This window comes from Sebastes umbrosus, chromosome 10 (assembly GCF_015220745.1).
Source record: "Sebastes umbrosus isolate fSebUmb1 chromosome 10, fSebUmb1.pri, whole genome shotgun sequence".
NCBI lineage: Eukaryota > Metazoa > Chordata > Actinopteri > Perciformes > Sebastidae > Sebastes > Sebastes umbrosus.
This window is the reverse complement of record NC_051278.1, coordinates 1,928,018-1,946,555: the sequence shown is the minus strand read 5'-3', so window position 1 is coordinate 1,946,555 and position 18,538 is coordinate 1,928,018.

The following is an 18,538-nucleotide window of genomic DNA, read 5'->3' as shown; positions in this document are numbered from 1 at the left end:
AAAATACTAATTTTGCATTGTGTTCTGGTCTTTCAGCAGTGAGTGATAAAATGTCTCAGAATGAATGACATCGGTCTCGACTCGTCCGAGTGCGGCAAAACCAGCCAGACAGATAATCAGAAGGCAGTAACATAGCTAGCAGGTCTTGGGTTGTTCTCCGGCTGTAAGAGACTAGTGTTGTTTAGACTGCGCCTGAATGCTCCACTGTGAAGCTATAGTGCTAATAGGGCAGGGAACTTTCTGTGAATTTTCATAAAAATTAAAGTTGTCTTATTTCTGGTGAAAAGCTTAAAAATGCTGAATTACAACCGCAAGTTACTTTTTGCATCATGTCCTGCCTCCTGCACCCCTTGCCTATCACCAAACGGAGTATTTCCAGAAGGTGAGAATGCATCTGACATAGAAAAACTCCTGTTGTGTGCTACAAGTTTGAAAGGGCAAATCCAGACATCCGGACGGGAAATGTAATTTTTAATTCATACACTATATATGAAGCAGCCAGATATGAACTATTTTTGATCCACACAAGCTCAAATGTTTAAACATAGCTAAGTTGTTTGATCAAAAAGTGGGGATGCAAAAACACTGTGTGCGCCCCCAAGTCTGACACTGGGGGTGCAGCTGCTCCTCTTGCTTCATTGCTCATGCGCCTGTACGTGTGTGTGTGTGTGTGTGTGTGTGTGTGTGTGTGTGTGTGTGTGTCCACCATGCAGCAGCACCAGGCTGAGAAAGCTATAATAAATGTTATTTTCAATCAGTCCACCTCAGCAAGCAGGCAGCAGTCAAACATTCAGGAGGAGACCCCTGATGCGTAAAAGGACATCTTCGCTGTGTGTGTGTGTGTGTGTGTGTGTGTGTGTGTGCGTCCATGCATGCATGTGTGTGTGAGCCAGGTGTCTTGCAGGGTGGAGGAGTGAGGAGAGTAAGGAGAGAAGGAGGGATGGATGTTCTGCAGCAGAGCAATCTGTAGTATTTGCGTGCACACACACACATCAGCATGCAGCTGGGGTTGCACTGGAAATGGCAAATAAATTCACCAACAGATTTTACTGTAACAAACAAATAAATAAATAATAAATAGCTCAGAAATATACAAACCCTGTTAGCAAACATATACAATTCATACTGTATAGCCAACCCGGTCTCATGGGAAGGCGTATATATACCACGACATTACACAGACATTCCGCGGAGTACGCATTTCAGTCTTTCGGCGTGTCATTTGTACGCAAACTCTAGCCAGACAGCCTCAACACTCTAGCTATGTCAAGAAGACCAACGTATCCTCATACAACAGTTCATATGATATCTTTTTACATGCATTTTCCTACGAAGTTCCGCTTTTACATGCATAGAGTATTTTAAAAATAAACTTACATCTTCACAGGGAACAACTTGGTTAGGTTTTGGCAACAAAACTACTTGTTTAGGTTTAGGAAAAGATTGTGGTTTGGGTTAAAATAAGTACGTAAGTTAGGTGACAAATAAATCAGCGTTGACTTCTGGTTCCACACGGTACACAAACGCCGGTCTCCTGGGTGAAGTCCGGTGTCTTTAGACCCACCATCCACCCCGACCTCCTCCCGATGCAGCGTTCGTCGTTCTTTATACTTCCTGGTTCACGACTAAAATACGTTACTTTTCATAGGTATATCTACGACACCAGCCTGATCAGACTGAGACATTGCCTCAATTATCTGTCGACATTTGCTGTAAACTTGTTTTCGTGTAACTGTGTGGTTGCTTTAATGTAGCCTCGGTGTGAATTGAAAATAACTGGTTGGAGCTGTAGATGTATTTGATGACAGAAAATAGCTCAAATGCCGGCCTGTCAGACTGATGGAGTAGTAGGCTTAGTCTCCTGTGGTCTGAAACTCAGGCTACATGGATTTACATTTTGTTTAGAAGATTTGTGAAGTGTGTGAAAGTGGAATATGTTTTCATTTCAAAATGATTAGAATCATATTGCATCCAATAAGTAGTGCGAGGACTGAAAGCCACAGAATCCAGGACTCAGAAATCATCATATTTTCTAAATATAAGTAGTGCTTGTGGTCCTTCTTCAAACTATCAGACAAGCTGTGTCGCATCCAAACTCACCTTGGATCAGTCAAAGACTAATATCACTTCAGTATCTCTACAGCTAAATAAGTTCCTCTCAACTCCTACGTCTCGTTCTCTGTTATCTCACTCTTCTACTCTCTCTATCTCTCTCTTATTGCCATCCTTCTCACTCCCTTTTCTTGCATGTTTTCTTTACCTAACTCCCACTCTCTGTCCGTCTTCGTTTCTCTTCTCTAAGTTTTCCATCTTTCTCTCTCCTTCGCCGTGTTCCTTCAAGTCGAAACAGTCCGACAGCAGTCATTTGTCAGAGCGAGTTAGGAGCAAGGGAAAAACAATTTAAGTATCTGTTTATAATCAAGAAACAAAACGCTAGACGTTCGTAGTGAGCTCAAACGTCACCGTGTTGTTATGCATGTGTGTGTGTGTGTGTGGCGTTTATCGGTTGGAAAATGGGCTGTGTTTTCTTTCTTCCTTTCTTTTCCCTTTTATCAAGTCGTCATGTTGTTGTTTTTGTTCCACATCTCTCCTATATTTTATCTTTTTTATCTCGACTAATCTCATTTTATGGAGGATGTGAAATCAATACATAGAAAACCCATCAATGTGTCATCTTTTAAACTTAAGATGAGAGGAGAAGATTGGCATGAAAAAACAAGCTTTAGGAGAAAACACATCCCTCAGACTCAAATACAAGGCACTTATTTTTAGATGGTACATGAAACAAATGTAAGCATCTAATTAGCATGTTTGTCAGATACGTATAAATATAGATCTATTGACAGGTGAAACATACTTGGTGTTTTTTGGTTAAAATGAGTTTAACTGTTGGACTGTGTAAAAACAAACTATATTGGTACCTCTGGGGAAACCTGTATTAACGTACTGCTAGCAGCTAACCACACAGGCATGAAGAAAATACAGCCGAGAGGAAGACGAGGGGAAAATAAATAAAAATGTTCCATCAACTGAAAACAAGTAGCAGTACTTCAGGACTCTGCACAAAACTGTTCTCCAAATTGTGCTGGCATTTAAAATTAAAAGTACAAAACAGACTCACCCTTTCTCCACTATTTGTCACAAAGGTGTCTTAGTGTCTTCTGATGGGATGATTCACTCCATTGTGTGATACTCGAAGATTAAACATGTTTTGATTGCATCTTGAAGTATTATTTACTACACTACCAGCAATGGGAGATAATACCAAACCCTTATAAACCACATCATACAAAATTGAATTTGTAATTTTCATAAAAAAGATGATTTAAAAAAACTCAATAGTTGCTGTGATCATTGTGACACTGTGGTGCCATATTCATTCCCTACACACAGTGAATATACTAGATTACAGTCAGGAGCTGCATGAAGTGAGCTGTACATTCAGTAATACTTCATCCTATTATTTTCTTAAGTTCTTAAGTTTACTAAGTCATTCGTTGTACATTTTAGCATTGCATCGGTGGTGCTATAGTCCGTCCACGTTCTATCCAGAGTTACTCCTCAAAACACAAGAACAGCTTTTCTACATCAGGGCTTACCAGGGCCGGGACAAAATTAGCATTTATAACATAATATTAACATAAGATTAACCAAAGAAAAATCGCATTTTCTTGAGCTAAATCCCTTTGAAAGAATATATAAGATCAATTTTAAACCCTATTTTAGTGACAAAGTTGATGTATAATCCGTTGTGTCCTTGTTTGGTCTCGGTCCTAGTGGAAACATTCTACGTATTTATAACTTATTTATATATTTACCGTATTTCCCTCGCTGCCGGTCACCATTCTGAGGCTTTGGAATAAATAAGAGAGATATGTGACAGTGATTTTCCCAGCAAGCTGACAGGAATGCCACAACTTAAGCAGCAGGGCATGAAATTACCTACTTTATCATATCCCAGTGGATAATTGTTTTTTTTGTTATGGGTCTCTGTACATTGGCAGAAAGGTCAATGCTGGTGTGAATGTGAGTCGAGAGCAGCAGCAGCTGCAGCCGCTCTTTCATTATTATTTTTAGGTCAGTGTCGCCTGTCTGCCACGCTATCTTAATCTGGGGGTCTTAGCACTACTTAGTTTGTTATTCTTTGTTAGGCAGTGTGTGTGTGTGTGTGTGTCGGCTCCAGCCTGACCATTTATGTGCTGTGCATGTTGGAGTGTGTATGTATGGATGTGTGTGTGTGTGTGTGTGTGTGTGTGTGTGTGTGTATGTGTCATACACATGTGGCCATGAGTTATTTTGATTTAAACAGCACCAGAGGTAGCAACACCTGCGCTGGCCGGAAGCCTGGAGACACATAATGGTTTTTACTGGCCCTCCGTTCTCACTGCAGGCTTTACACCAGATGTGGCGCCAATTATCACACGGACAGAAGTCGGCCTCTTTAGCATGAGCATCTATCTCTGTATCTACTGTATGTCTGCCTGTCTGGAGCCCTTTAACTGCAGACACATCCAGATTTAACACTTCAGTTTGACTTCTTTTCTTTGGTATCTAGATGTTCTTCACTGTTATCTCTTGACAAAAACAATCCAGAAACAACGTGTAAAAGAGGCTTCTTTGTTGCTATCACGTTCACACTCGTACAATCGTACATACTGTAACTCATCCATGACTAGAGTTAACAGCGAGACAATACATGCATCCAGTGTCACGTCCATATAACTATCATGGCAGTGATTTGTGTGTAGAGACGAGTCACATGAAGTTAAGTTTCCAGTTCAAACTCCTCCTCCTCCTCACTCACAAAGCCCTCCATAACCAGGCCCCCTCCTACCTCCCAGACCTGATCCACCATCACACTCCTTCCCGCTCCCTCCGTCCTTCTGATGCCAACCTCCTGTCCCCACCACTCAGAACCAAGCACTGGACCCCCATAGCTGCCCTCTCCCTCTGGAACTCACTCCCCAAACACATTTTTCAAAATGTAACTTCCGTTTTCACAGGAAACAACTTTGTTAGGTAAAGAGCAATAGGCAAGAAAACGACTTAGTTAGGACTAGGAGAGATCGTAGTTAAGTTCTGCCACACCGGAACTCATCATTTAAGTACGGAAGTTACGTTTTAAAAACAACTTAGTTAGGTTTAGGAAAAGATGGTTTAAAATAACACGGGAAGAGGTGTTACTTAAGTACAGAAGTTAAATGACAAACAAATCAACATTGACTTCTGGTTCCACACGGGACAAGAACGCCGGTCTGCTGGGTGAAAATCCTCTTTATACTTCCTGGTTCACAATTACTGGATTACATTACAGGAATTGATTTTGTGGGAAATATACGTATTAAAGTGCATTACTTTCCGTAGGTACTGTATAGCTAGGAACAGTGTATGAGAGCAGCCTGACACACACATGCATGCTTGTAGATATAGCCTTGATTGATTGTGGATCATTTTGTTCTCATAAAGCTCCAGTCGGGCTTTTAACCAAGTTCCATCCTTCACAAATGTGCTCCTGTGTTCTATCTGGACAACATCCAGCTGCAGCTTTGATTTGTGTTTGGTGTTTACAACCCTGTAACACAAAGTCTCAGGTGATTTACATTGTCAGATGTGTGTGGGATTACGTAGCTTCTTTGTTTATGAACATCCACAACAAGGAGAGCATTCCTGGATCCCGACAGGACGCGGAGAGTGAAGTCGACCCGAGGCCGACAACGTAAAACCACTCGTACCTCCTTCAGCTACATGGGAGCTTTTAAAGCCATGGTGTAAATGTGATCATAAATGATTTTATTATCTTTATTACACGTTAACTGTAAATTGTCCCATATGGATGCACAATCAGAACTGCATGCACCTGCAGTGGGTTTTTAATTCAAGTCATAAAAATGGACTGGAACAAACTGTCATTTTTTTTATGATACATTTTACTGATCCCAATCCAAACACAATGCTCCCTATCTACAGTTGGACTTTACACCCGTTATTATTGGTGGCTGTCCAATCTCTGCAGCTGCAAACGCCAGATTAGAGCCCTTCATTTGTCCCTCGTTACCACGGCAGCTATTTCTGGGATATAACCAGGCTCCAGAAGAGACGGACGAGTCAAAGGTCGTTTAAAGCGGTGACCTTAGCGACCTCGCTGAAATACAGCAATTAAGAGTAATCGAGGCAGCCAGCATTCATTACTACAGTCAATAGAGGGATCAATAGTGTGATTGATTGATTTATTGAACTATGTATTGTTAAGGCTCAGATTAGAAAGCCATCGAAGGTGACTGTGACTGTCTGTCAGCGTTAGAACACAGCACACTTCTGTATGTGGTCACCCCAGTGCATGCTGGTCATCAACACACACACAGTTTTAAAGCTAGAGTGAAGATATTGGTGTCATATAAAAGTAGACAACCTGATGAATCCATCAGTACCAACCATGTCATACTAGCTTGTAAGGAAGGATGTTAAATTACACTCTAAACTTACACTAAATTTTGGCGAGGAAAACTGTCATGTCCATGTTCAAAGGGGTCCCTTGACCTCTGACCTCCAGATCAGTGAATGTAAATGGGTTCTATGGGTACCCACGAGTCTCCCCTTTACAGACATGCCCACTTTATGATAATCACATGCAGTTTGGGGCAAGTCATAGTCAAGTCAGCACACTGACACACTGACAGCTGTTGTTGCCTGTTGGGCTGCAGTTTGCCATGTTATGATTGGAGCATATTGTTTAATGCTAAATGCAGTACCTGTGAGGGTTTCTGGACAATATCTGTCATTGTTTTGTGTTGTTAATTGATTTACAATAATAAATATATACATACATTTGCATAAAGCAGCATATTTTCCCACTCCCATGTTGGTAAGAGTATTAAATACTTGACAGATCTCCCTTTAAGGTACATTTTTTTACCTTTTAAAAATAATCGCGAAACCTGGAGGACTTTCATCATCATTTCTAATCATTGGTCTAATCATTGGTAAAAATGATTTACTATCATTGTTTGCTAACAGTAAAATAACTATTAACTAATGTTTTATTAACTATCATTTTACCATTTATTAATGATGGTTAATATAAAGTAAACGATAATGTGTTTTATGATTTGTATATCCTATCTGTATTGTGCACAATCACACAACCCTAAAACTGACAAACTGATGTTCATGTTAAATGTAAATAACATAAATAGTGTGACGCAGGTGAACGATATGAAGGTGAGGTGAAAGAAACTCCTCACTTGCATCTCTTCTTCGTGTCTTTCCACTTAAGATTCCAGGAATCGATGCAAGTAAAGAGAAATCAAGGAAGTATTTAAATGACAAGTTGTTTCTGTTATTTTGTCCACTCCCTGCAGCTCACACTGTGCTGCAGCTTCAGCTCTGTGTATCTGCAGTGGAACAAACGAGGCCTGTAATGTGTGTGTGCGGTGTTACATGAGGCTGGTAATAAATACACTCTGACTTATAGTTATTTTTGCCCAGAGCCTGAGTTCTGAAGTGTGTATGGAGTTACACGAGGCTGGTAATAAAAAGACTTTGGAGATAAGACAACTAACATTTCTCCTCTCCTCCTCCTCCTCTTCCTCCTCCTGTGATGGAGTCGGAGCGAGGAGCAGAGTAAAGTGATTAGGTTTTATTATTTTCTCCAGACTCCGGGCTTCTGGTTGATTAAATTAAAGCCTGTAGCGGATTGTCTGAACACAGAAGGGGTCAAAACAAAACAGAACAGAATAGCTCCGGGGGAACGGAGGCAGGATGAATGCAATATGATAGATAATATGGAGTTTGTGATGAGTGGGTGAATGAACTAAGTGAAAATGATTGTGTCTTGGAAATCTGTATTTTGGAGAGAGGCTGAATATAGTGAGATAGAAAGGCCTAATATGCATTGGGAAGGGAACGATGCAGCGTCATCAAACTTTGTCAGATTAATGCTACGTTCACACTACGAGCAACAAAATGCCCAAACATGGCCAGCTACATTGACACCACGTTGCCATTAAAGTGTTGCTCAAGGGCTTGTTGACGTAGATATGTGGTTTAATAGCACTGGGACGGCTAACAGCATTTTATTTTTTTACGTAACTGAACAGAGTAAAACAAAAACATAAGATCGGTTGACGCTTCACCGCATCATCGGAGTGCTGAAAAAAGTTGAGTTCAACGCAGCGTAATCAGTCCGTTCACAAGAAAATGCCACGATAATGCGAGACATTTAGTGTGCAATAACGTGTCTTTTGTACGCCATGTATCCTGACTGCAATGTAAACATATCCACATATAAATGCTACAGTAAGAGTTAATGACGTAGTATATAAAAGCCAGGTGACTGGGCCCAACAAACACCAGACTGAACCACGAGACTGTTGTTGACCGGTGTTTTGTTTTGGAAGAGACATCAGTGACGATTGTCACGTGTTTTTTATTGATGTTTGTGACGTGTTTTCCTTAGTTGTTTCCGTACGTATTTTACTTAATTTACTTACATATTTTAAGCCCAACCACAACGTTTTCCCTTACCCTAACTAAGTGGGGTTTCTTGCCAGAACCGACGTTTGCATGGCGTACAAATGGCACGCAGAAAGTCGGTGTAATGTCGTGGTATTTATACACCTTTTGGCATAATGGACAAGGATTACATGGGAAGAGAACAATGTCCAAAACTGACGTTTTTTTTGTTTTATTTTATGTTACTATTAGTTTTCCAACACTATTTCTGTAATGTACACTGTGTTATTTATAGAAAAGACAAAAAAAACAATTGTGAGAGAAGCTCCCTTGAACCAACCTGAGGTCTGGTATTAGGACAACATCATATTTTACGAAAGCTTGTGGATTCTGGTTCTCATTCAGCATATTGAGAAGATCAGGTTAATTTCCCAATTGACTCGTATTTTTTAACATTATGAACAGTTCAGCATCATTTATTTGGGAAGCAGGAGAATCACCTTTTATGCACTGCTATTTTCTTTTAACAGCCTTATCCATAACAAAATAATCACAACACAGATAATCATATGAAGCATCCATTTAGCCCTCTTAACATATGATTAGATAATTGGAGAATTGCATGCTATTTCAGAGAAGGTACTGCAACATAACATAAAATATGTATGCATAAGTATTGCTGTCTCACTACTTTGCTCCTGGTGAAATAACACATTGTGATTTGGTGTTCGTGTCCCAAAGTGTTGATTTATTCTGAAGACATTTGTGACGTGTTTTCCGTAACGACATTACATAGTTTACATACTTATTGTAAGCCCAGACATGATGTGTTTCTTAAACCTAACTAAATAGTTTTGTCGCCTAAACCTAAACTGCGTCCGTTACCGTAGTTTTATTGCGTGTCTTACAAATGACAAACGAAAAGTCTAAAATGCGTCCTCATGACCTCATGTAATGACGTGCTATTTATACGCCTTCCCATGAGAACGGCAGGACTAACATTTCAATTGTTAGAGTTTCTGTTCCGACGTCTATCTGTGTATCTAAGTATCTAAGTGGTTTTGTTGCTTAAACCTAACCGCAATCATTTCACAGTAACAACATGACGTTAAATGACTCACGAAAAACCATTACGCAACGTTAAGCCTGTGCCGTATAAATGACACGCAAAAATAGGTTATGACACGCGGAATATCCCTAAAATGTCGTGTTATTTATACGCCTTCATGAGATCGGGTTGTTGTAAAGTAGAACGTGTGTACCGAGAGCTTTTTTTTCCAGAAATTGTATCTTCTGTTCCTCATTATAGAATTTTGCTTCTAAATTTGATTTCCAGAGTTCTGCTCCGTCCTTTATGAAACAAATAAAATAAACAGAAAAAGATAATTATGAATTAAATTCCTCAGACATGCTCTGTTACAGCCATGTGGATTCTTTGGGGTTCATCAGTTCAGGCTCCAGCGTGAGTTAATGATGCAGTCTTCTACAGCAGCAGTGGAGCTTATTAAGACATACTTATGTCATGTAGGGACCCTATCAAGGTAAGGGTATTCTCTCACCCTGGGACCGCGGCTCCGTTAAATAGAACACTAGTCGTGTCATGTGGGAGTTTAACCTAGTCAAGTAAATGTCATCCCTCACCCAGAGACCCAGGCTGATTAAAACATAGTACCAATAGCTTCGCCTGTGAACATTTCCATCCTCTTAATGAACAGTCTGAAAGAGATTCTACAAAATTGGAGGAAATAAGTTTTTGTTTGCTCGGAGTACCAGCTGGAAGGCATTTCCATAAAAATGCTGAAGATTGATATTTCAGTTATACAAATGATGCCAAATGATAATTTTCTTTTGTGCCAGTAATCATTTTCAAATGGTGAATCACTCATTCTGGAAGTTGTACGTTTGTAGAATATGACTCAATATCAACAAATTGAGCGATAGCTAAATTACACACAGCCTCAGCAAGCAAACAGGAACCCAGCAGTGTGATAATCAACTCCCCAACAACAATAAGCTGTCGAGTTAACCTGAGCTTTTCACACTCAGAATCACCGTGAATATAATAAGAATAGAACGGCACGTCTGAGCAATCTATGAATTCCTGGTGTTGTTTTAATCAGATGTTTTATTAGAGTTTTCTCAGTACAAGTCCTCTGATATTGTTCCGTCTTTGTTTATGACTTTTTCAGAGATTCATGCCGACTGCAGTAGGGGGAACGTGGAGGCACCGGGGTCGGAGTGAAACAGAGAGAGTGATTGAGAGTCTCCTTCGATAATGGTAACGTGATGTGACTCAGGCCTCGGGGCGTGTTTACATCTGGAGGTTTTACTCCTTTAGTGCATCTTGGGTGGCACCTCAGTAGCTGCTCAGCATCACCTGAAAAAGCAGGTCTCTGTCCTCGTCCAAGTCAATTATGTGCAATGAGAAGCTCGTGGAAATGACTCCAAAATGACCAGTACTCATACATAGAAGGCTTCATCATGTTTTCTTAACTATTCTCAACACCACAGACGTAAATGATTGAGCCGTCACCACACTGCCCAACTAACATGCTACTTTTGAGTCCATGTGACGTTATTTACCTGCTGTGGATTGTTTAGTAATGTGGATATAAATGAACAACACATCAAAACTGTGACAAATGTGAAACTGATATTATTCACACCACAGGCCAAAACTATGCGTATTATGGCACCTTCAGTGTCTGTTACTAAAGTTGAACATTTATTCAAGATAGGCTACGACCTACTGTGTAGTTCTCGCGCCAGGCTCCACGAACATGCTCATACGCCAGCAAACTCACGCACTATGTATATGCAACTGATGCACGGGCCTCCATCATTGATGATTGGGCTTGATGGTCTCTGGTACCCTCGAACACTTCCACCCCTCTCTAAAACACACCGGCAATCAGATGTCCAATGTACTTTTACAGAAGAGAAAAATGAAGGAGCAATTAAAAAAGCAACACATGCTGTACAATGATGACATGGTGCAATGCATCTTCATACAACGATTCGTACGGTATCTTCCAAAAAGTTATTCCTCATTTTTCATACGTTTCCCTACGAACGTCTAGCAAGACGTGTCACTTTCCACTCATTATATGCATGCAGTCTTTTCAAAATAAAATTCCATCTTCACAGGAAACCACTTGGTTATGTTTAGGCAACAAAACTACTTAGTTAGGTTTAGGAAAAAGATTGTGGATTCTAGTCTTTTCGGTCATGGTTGATGCGGAACTAAACGTTGCTAATGTATGTGGTACCTATGGAGGTAAGCCCCTCTTTCTTTCTGGAAGCAGTACTCCCATTAGCTGTCAAGAGGGTTTATTTGCGAGTTGCGAGATACAAACAAAAACAACATAATAATGCAGGGCAAAAATCTGCTTCACGTTTGGTCTGAACGCACCTTAAGGGTGTAAATATCGACCATTTGATTGGTTGGTTCATGTGTCCGTCATCCCACTCCCTCCTTGTTTCCCACATTGACACAATCAGGCTCCCACAGGGACGAACCCTTTTCAACTGAATGACCCCATGACCTTTCCTCCAGCGCCGCCCTCTGAAGAAACTTTACACTCGACATCGTTAAAGCTGAACAAATAACACACCTGACTTCACTCTTTGTCTCACACCAGCTGCTTCTGTTCTGACTACATGTTGGTGACAATAAACACAACCTCCTGGATTAAAAGAACAAATCACATCTCACTCAGTGTCATATTTACAGTCAATAATTATTTCTGTTTCATGTCATACTTGAATTGAAATTGAATTGAAAGGAGGCAAGACACTGTCAGGGATGCAAAGGAGGGACAAGACGGCTGCACATACATGTGAGATGAGAGAGACAGATAATGAGAGACAGATATAAAACAGAGAGGGAATCAGAGATGAGTTTGTAGAAATGAGCGGCTTCCTTTTCATCCATAAAGGGACATTCCCTCACTTTTCTACCACTGAGAGGAAATGACTCACCCTCCAATCTAGGCCACGTCATTCACACTGAAGCCCACCCTCCTACTGCCTGTGTGAGTCGGAGTGTATGTATATGTGTCAGTGTCTGTCTCTGTGTGTATAAGCATGTGTGCTTTTTTCACTGTGTGTTATGAACTGGTTTTGGTTTCCTTCCAGCTACCTCAGAGTACTGCTGCTCACATACCATGGCTATGACATGCTACACCACAGCACACACACACACACACACACACACACACACACTTTCCCTCAGTCTGAGTTGTGTTTTTTTCTTTAAGGGTATAAACTCGGGCGGATGTGAGGGGAGTAGCCTAGAATTAAACTGAAATAGAGACTCTTTTTCTCTCCTTTGCTTGTGAGCATGACTGCTGCATACTGGCAGTATGAGGACATGATCTAGAGCCTCTGAGTGTGTGTGTCAACATCTGTGTGAGTGCATGCATGAGTGTTTGTAATAGCCGTGGGCATCATCTCCACAGAATTGGTGAGTGCGATCATTCAACGGCAAAACAACAAGTAACCGTCGTCACTTTGTTGTCTCTGGTTAAGGATTTCATACAATGATGGTGCTATAAACTATATAATTACATGTTTACAAAGTTTGCAGCAACGCACCAATAAAATCACAAGTACATATGGGAAATAAGTTTACCGACAAGTGTAAAACAAAGTTACAGATAGGTGACAGCAAAGTGTTGTCTGTTTGTGTTTCAAGGAGCTCTGAGTCCCTCAAGTCGTCTCGGCTGGATTCTCCAGAGCAACCCTGAGTGCTGAGAAGCCCTCGCTCAACAGCTTTTTACTAAAGTTAACAAAAAAAAATGTCCCACTTTTTGCATCCTGCCGATCAATTTCCGTTCGTGCAATCAATTCAGTCTTTCATAGATGGAGAGAGGCCAAGAGAGAGAGGGAGTTCTGTAGATGGGGAGAGAGGTTTGGGAACAAACAGCCTGAGGTGCATCATAAACACTTTATCACTGGAAGGAGATCTGCAACGACAACAATGGCATTGAAAGAGAAAGTTACTGAGCAGAGAACTACAACAAGGTTCATTCATTTAAAACCGAGGAAGCTTTAATTCACACTGTTTGTTGTGAGACTGGGACCACGTACTTTTCAATAGCTTGGTTACGAGATAATTGCGGGAATCCATCTGTATTAAATGCCTAGTAAGTATTCAAATTTGCATTTGTATTGTTGCACAACATAAAAATGATCATATGTGCTGTTGTCTTCAGCTCAGGAATTAAATAAGTCCTCCAAACTACGATTCCACTCACAGACTGTATATAAAGATGGAGCACGCGTCTCCGCTTCCTCCCACTGTACAAAAGTGAAGCCAAAAGCTGCCATCTTGACATTTTGACGAGATCTGGAGCCAGAGTCGGCGCAGTAGTGATCGGAGGGTGGAGCCGATGTATCGAGGTCCCGCCCAAACACACACCTGAGCCAATCACGAGCCAAGCACGACTGCAGCATAGCATGAGCCACCTAGCTGCTACGTTAGCACCAATGGCAGCTGTTTGGCTAGAAAAACACAACAACTAACCATAATATCTCTAGAATTGATACAGACTGGTGACGGTTATGGAAAGTTAAAGTTACATCTCCTCTCTCGTACAATTACTGAGCCTTCGGCAGCGACTACTTCACTCAGAGCAGCTGTCAATCACAGATGTCAATTATGACGTCTCACCCTCTTTTTACAGCATCAAATAACGCATTAAAACCAAACTGATCAGAAAGACGAACACTTTGATGTAACGTATTCTCATACAACGGTTTAAATGATATCTTTCAAAAAGTTATTCTGCATTTTTCGTGCATTTTTTTTCCAACAAATGCCCAGCAACACATGACACACCTGTCAATTTACACTCTGTCTTTTCAAAATAAATTTCCATCTTCACAGGAAACAACGCAGTCAGGTTTAGGATAAAGATCCTGGTTTGGGTTTAAAAACACCAGAAATGGTGTTACTTAAGTACAGAAGTTATGTGACAAATAAATTAACTTTGATTGCATATGGATTGATTGTGTGGGATATATATATGAATTACAGTGCATTAGTTTTCGTAGGTATAGCTACGAACCTGTAGGAGAACAGCCGGCTTCAACATGCAACAGCATGAAATGACAGAAACCATATTTGGGGAAATTTATTTGACGTGTACTTTGACTTTTTAGTTTGTCCCATGTCCCATCCACTAACAAAGAGGGGGCGGGCTTTATGAGCTATACTGCAGCCAGCCACCAGGGGGCGATCCAGATGTTTTGTCTTCATTTTTGGTGAGCTGTCTTGTCGTTATATTCAGTCTACAGTTTATAATTATTCTTTCGTAGTTGGGAATTGGTGTAAAGGGGACAGTTAGTTCTAGGTTAAATATGGTGGTAAGCCCTCATAACAACAGAATTACAATCATGTGTGTGACAGAGAGGCGGCGACACTCCTGATGGCTTCTTCATCTCTTTTACAAATAGCTTGAACTAATTCTCCCCTCTTCATTAAACCTCTCTCTGTCAGGTTTGCCCTTGGTCAGACTTTCTCTTTCTCTGTATATCCAGTCCCATTTTCTCATCTTCTAATTCATCCTCTTCAACTCATTTTCACTGCTTCATTCTGCCCCCTTTCTCTCTCTCTCTCTCTCTCTCTCTCTCTCTCTCCCTCTTCCAGACAGTTATTACCAGTCTAATTAATTCCATATGCTGACACTGTTCAGGCCTGGTGTCTCTCAGTCTCACACACACATTCACTGACACACACATGCACGCACACCCCAAGTCTTTCTCTCTTTCTCTTTCTCTCTCTCTCTCTTTAGTAGTTGCACCCAACTGCTTCCAGCCAGAACAATTAAGTTCCCATCAAAGTGGAAGCAGAGGCCTTAAAGCTGGAACACTGCAGGCTGACTGAGGTTCTGGGCAGGCATGCAGAGTACAGATGTAGACATGACACAAACCCTCATTCTTTACTGCATGGATGCAGAGATCTGCTGCTGCAGGAAGTATTGGAAACATCATTCGTCTCATTGAGGAATGTGCTCGTGTGATGATGCAAAGATTTAGTGCAACAGGCTGCATGTGCACATTTGAAAAGATTCACCAGTCTTCAGCAGAACAAACTGTTTAATCTGCCATTATTCCAATCATCCTATCGTATGAAAAAATGAGCATCTGATTGTATTAAGATTCTGTTTGAACTGCCTGATTAAACTCTGTTCAGACAGAAATAGAGACATGATATAGTTCACCTTAACTTGACCCTTGTTATTATCTCAGAAGAGATGAGCAAATATTAAGTAGATAAGCTGTTAGATGTTAAAGTATAAACTCTATTGTATCATAACAGAGGGCTGGTTTTATTTCTCTATGTTAACGGACAAAACAAACCATTAGCTCACAAACCTAAATTCACACGAATACCGGTCTCCTGGTTTAAAGGCTTGTGTTTTTTTGACCCGTCCACCACCCCTCCCGTTCACCCTTAGTGGACTCTCACGCTATTAATACTACATCACTTGCTCCGACCGTCGAATAATAATCACATTCTGTCGCCTCACTGCGTCAGTTTCCGAGGCCGAGGGCCGCTGCCCAATGAGCGGTATTTAATGAGTTGGGAGTGAGACTGCGTTGTCCAACAGTTCTCTATTAGTTAACCAAGCATGCGGTAAAACAGAGGAAATCAGCCATAGTTCCATCTGTATGTGCTGCATTCAAATGCAGCCGAGCCATATTTACGATACTCCGCTGCAAACTTAACTTCATGTTTAGTTTCTTAGAGTTACAGCTAGTTCAGGGACGTGGAGAAACATGATATCATGGCTTTTTTTTTTAACAGTCTCACACAAAAAAAAAACCTTTTGGCAGTCGGCGACACTTGGCCAGCAATGACACACAGTTTTAGGAGTTTGAGCTATAAAAGATAACTATATATTTAAGAGTTTAAGCCTATGAGAGAAGGTCTGTAAAGTGACCCTGCCCTGCCTCTTGGTAGCTTCAGCTCCACAAATAGATTTACAGGCTTTCATTAAAGCAGCTAGCGGTTGTGCAGGGCAGGGGCTGTTGGACGGCCAGCTGCGTGCATGTGTGCGAGCCTGAGTGTGTCTTTGTGGGCCTCTGTGACTTTATGCAACTGTGTGTATGTGTGTGTGTGTGTTTGTGTGTGTGTGTATGTGTGTGTGTGTGTCTCTGAGGCTAGGCCATAGATTACTTCCAGAAGTTGAGTTCCACAGCCTGCTGTTTCATTACAGCTACAAAGCGACCGCACGGCTACACAGAGTGCAGAGTTGCAAAAACTTATTTTTTTTTCTCCGCTCATCGCAGCCTTCGTCCACCCCTCCTCCTCCTCTTCTCTCTCTTTCATGGTTACAGTTAGAGTGGGAATGAGCATCTGTGGAAATGTATTTCTCTCCATTTTGGGATTTCAGGGAGAAGCCGAGCTCGACTTATCCAATTTCAAACAACTTTGAATACGAACCAGTGTTGCTCCAACTTGAAACAACTACAAAATGGCAGCTCGGAGATTCCAGCTGTTTGTTTTTTTGTTTTTTTTTTTCAAACAACTTCACAGCTACGGTCTTCTCATCATGTTCAATCATGTTTAACTTCTCACAAATTTGCACATTCTCATATATATCACATCAGCTGGATTGAGCCTATCAACTCCTTTTTGTATGTTTTGGTCCGTAGCTAGAGCAGCTTCCCCCGGGGTCTAATAATAACTGGAGAAGTGGGTGTGGAGCTGAGTGGCTATTTTTATTTTTTTAACTGGATATAACGACACCACTGATTCCATCACAGCAGCTGAGAAACCACTTCCAGTCAGAATCAGTAACAAATACGTGTGATTACCTCTGATTGAAGCACTTTCTCTTTTAAAAGCGTAATCATGCCTTATGTTGCTCAGCTATGTCACCTTTCCCTGGAAGACTGGACTGAAACCCAACAGCCACTTTACAGACTGAGAACCCCATTATAAGAAGTTAAGAGTAACAATTTGGATTTAATTAAAAGGGTAAAAAAATTAAAAAAATAATTAATTCCACCACTCAATTTCTTTTATTTTGTAATATTAAATTCATTTTAAATAGCAGGGACGTTTCTGTCTATAATCAACTGCAGAAACTAGGAATCTTGGTAAAATCCATTCACCTTTTATTAAGTAAATGTATTAAATATATTCTAATGAAAAGAGAAATTATATATATATAGATATATATGATTTATTTTCTTTTTTTGTTTTTTATATATATCAGCATCTTTGAACTCACAATGTGAAACAGTTAAACACATAAAACCGTCCTCAGATAGTTTTATGGAGCCGTCCTGAGGCCACCTAAACACCAGTCTGATTTAATTACTAACTCCTCAGGTGCACAGAAACGACACAAACTTGTCTTGTATTTACCTACTTACCTCTAATTACTGGACCTTTACAAGCAGAAAATAGGCCTGGCATGGTCCACAATAACAACCTAACGGAGTGTGTGTCCATGTGTGTGTGTGTGAGGACATCCCGAGGCCTGACATTGATTCTCCACACTTCAGACTTCCAGATGTGGCCGATTCAAACCAGCACCTGGCAGGTTTTTTCAATAAAACACACACAAACACACACACACCAGGTTATGGGAGTCATTCAAGGGAGAGTGCAGTTGGAATTTATTGCATCCTGAGCTGTTTATTAATACCCTGTGTGTGTGTGTGTGTGTGTGTGTGTGTGTGTGTGTGTGTGTGTGTGTGTGAATTAATCCACTGCTTGACTCCCTTCAGTTGATCCCACTCATGCATCGCTAAAAGGAAGCATTAGGCGTTCAGGTAATTTGAACGGCGGATTAGATGAGGAGAGGAGAGGAAAACAGGCGGAAGGAGAGGAGGATGGAGAGAACCCCCGGGTGTCTCCTGAGAGGTTTGATGACAGGAGGGAGAGTGAGAGATTGAGACAGATCTGCAGGAAGTAAAGATTATATCAGTCCCTAAAATGAAAGCCTGGACCGATCGGAACCCACACAGGTCCACCTGGACCGAGAGCTGAGTCTGGACCAAAGGTTGCTTTTATGACCCGGATTTGGACGAGTTCAAAATTATAGAAATGCTTTGTCCGAGAAAAATT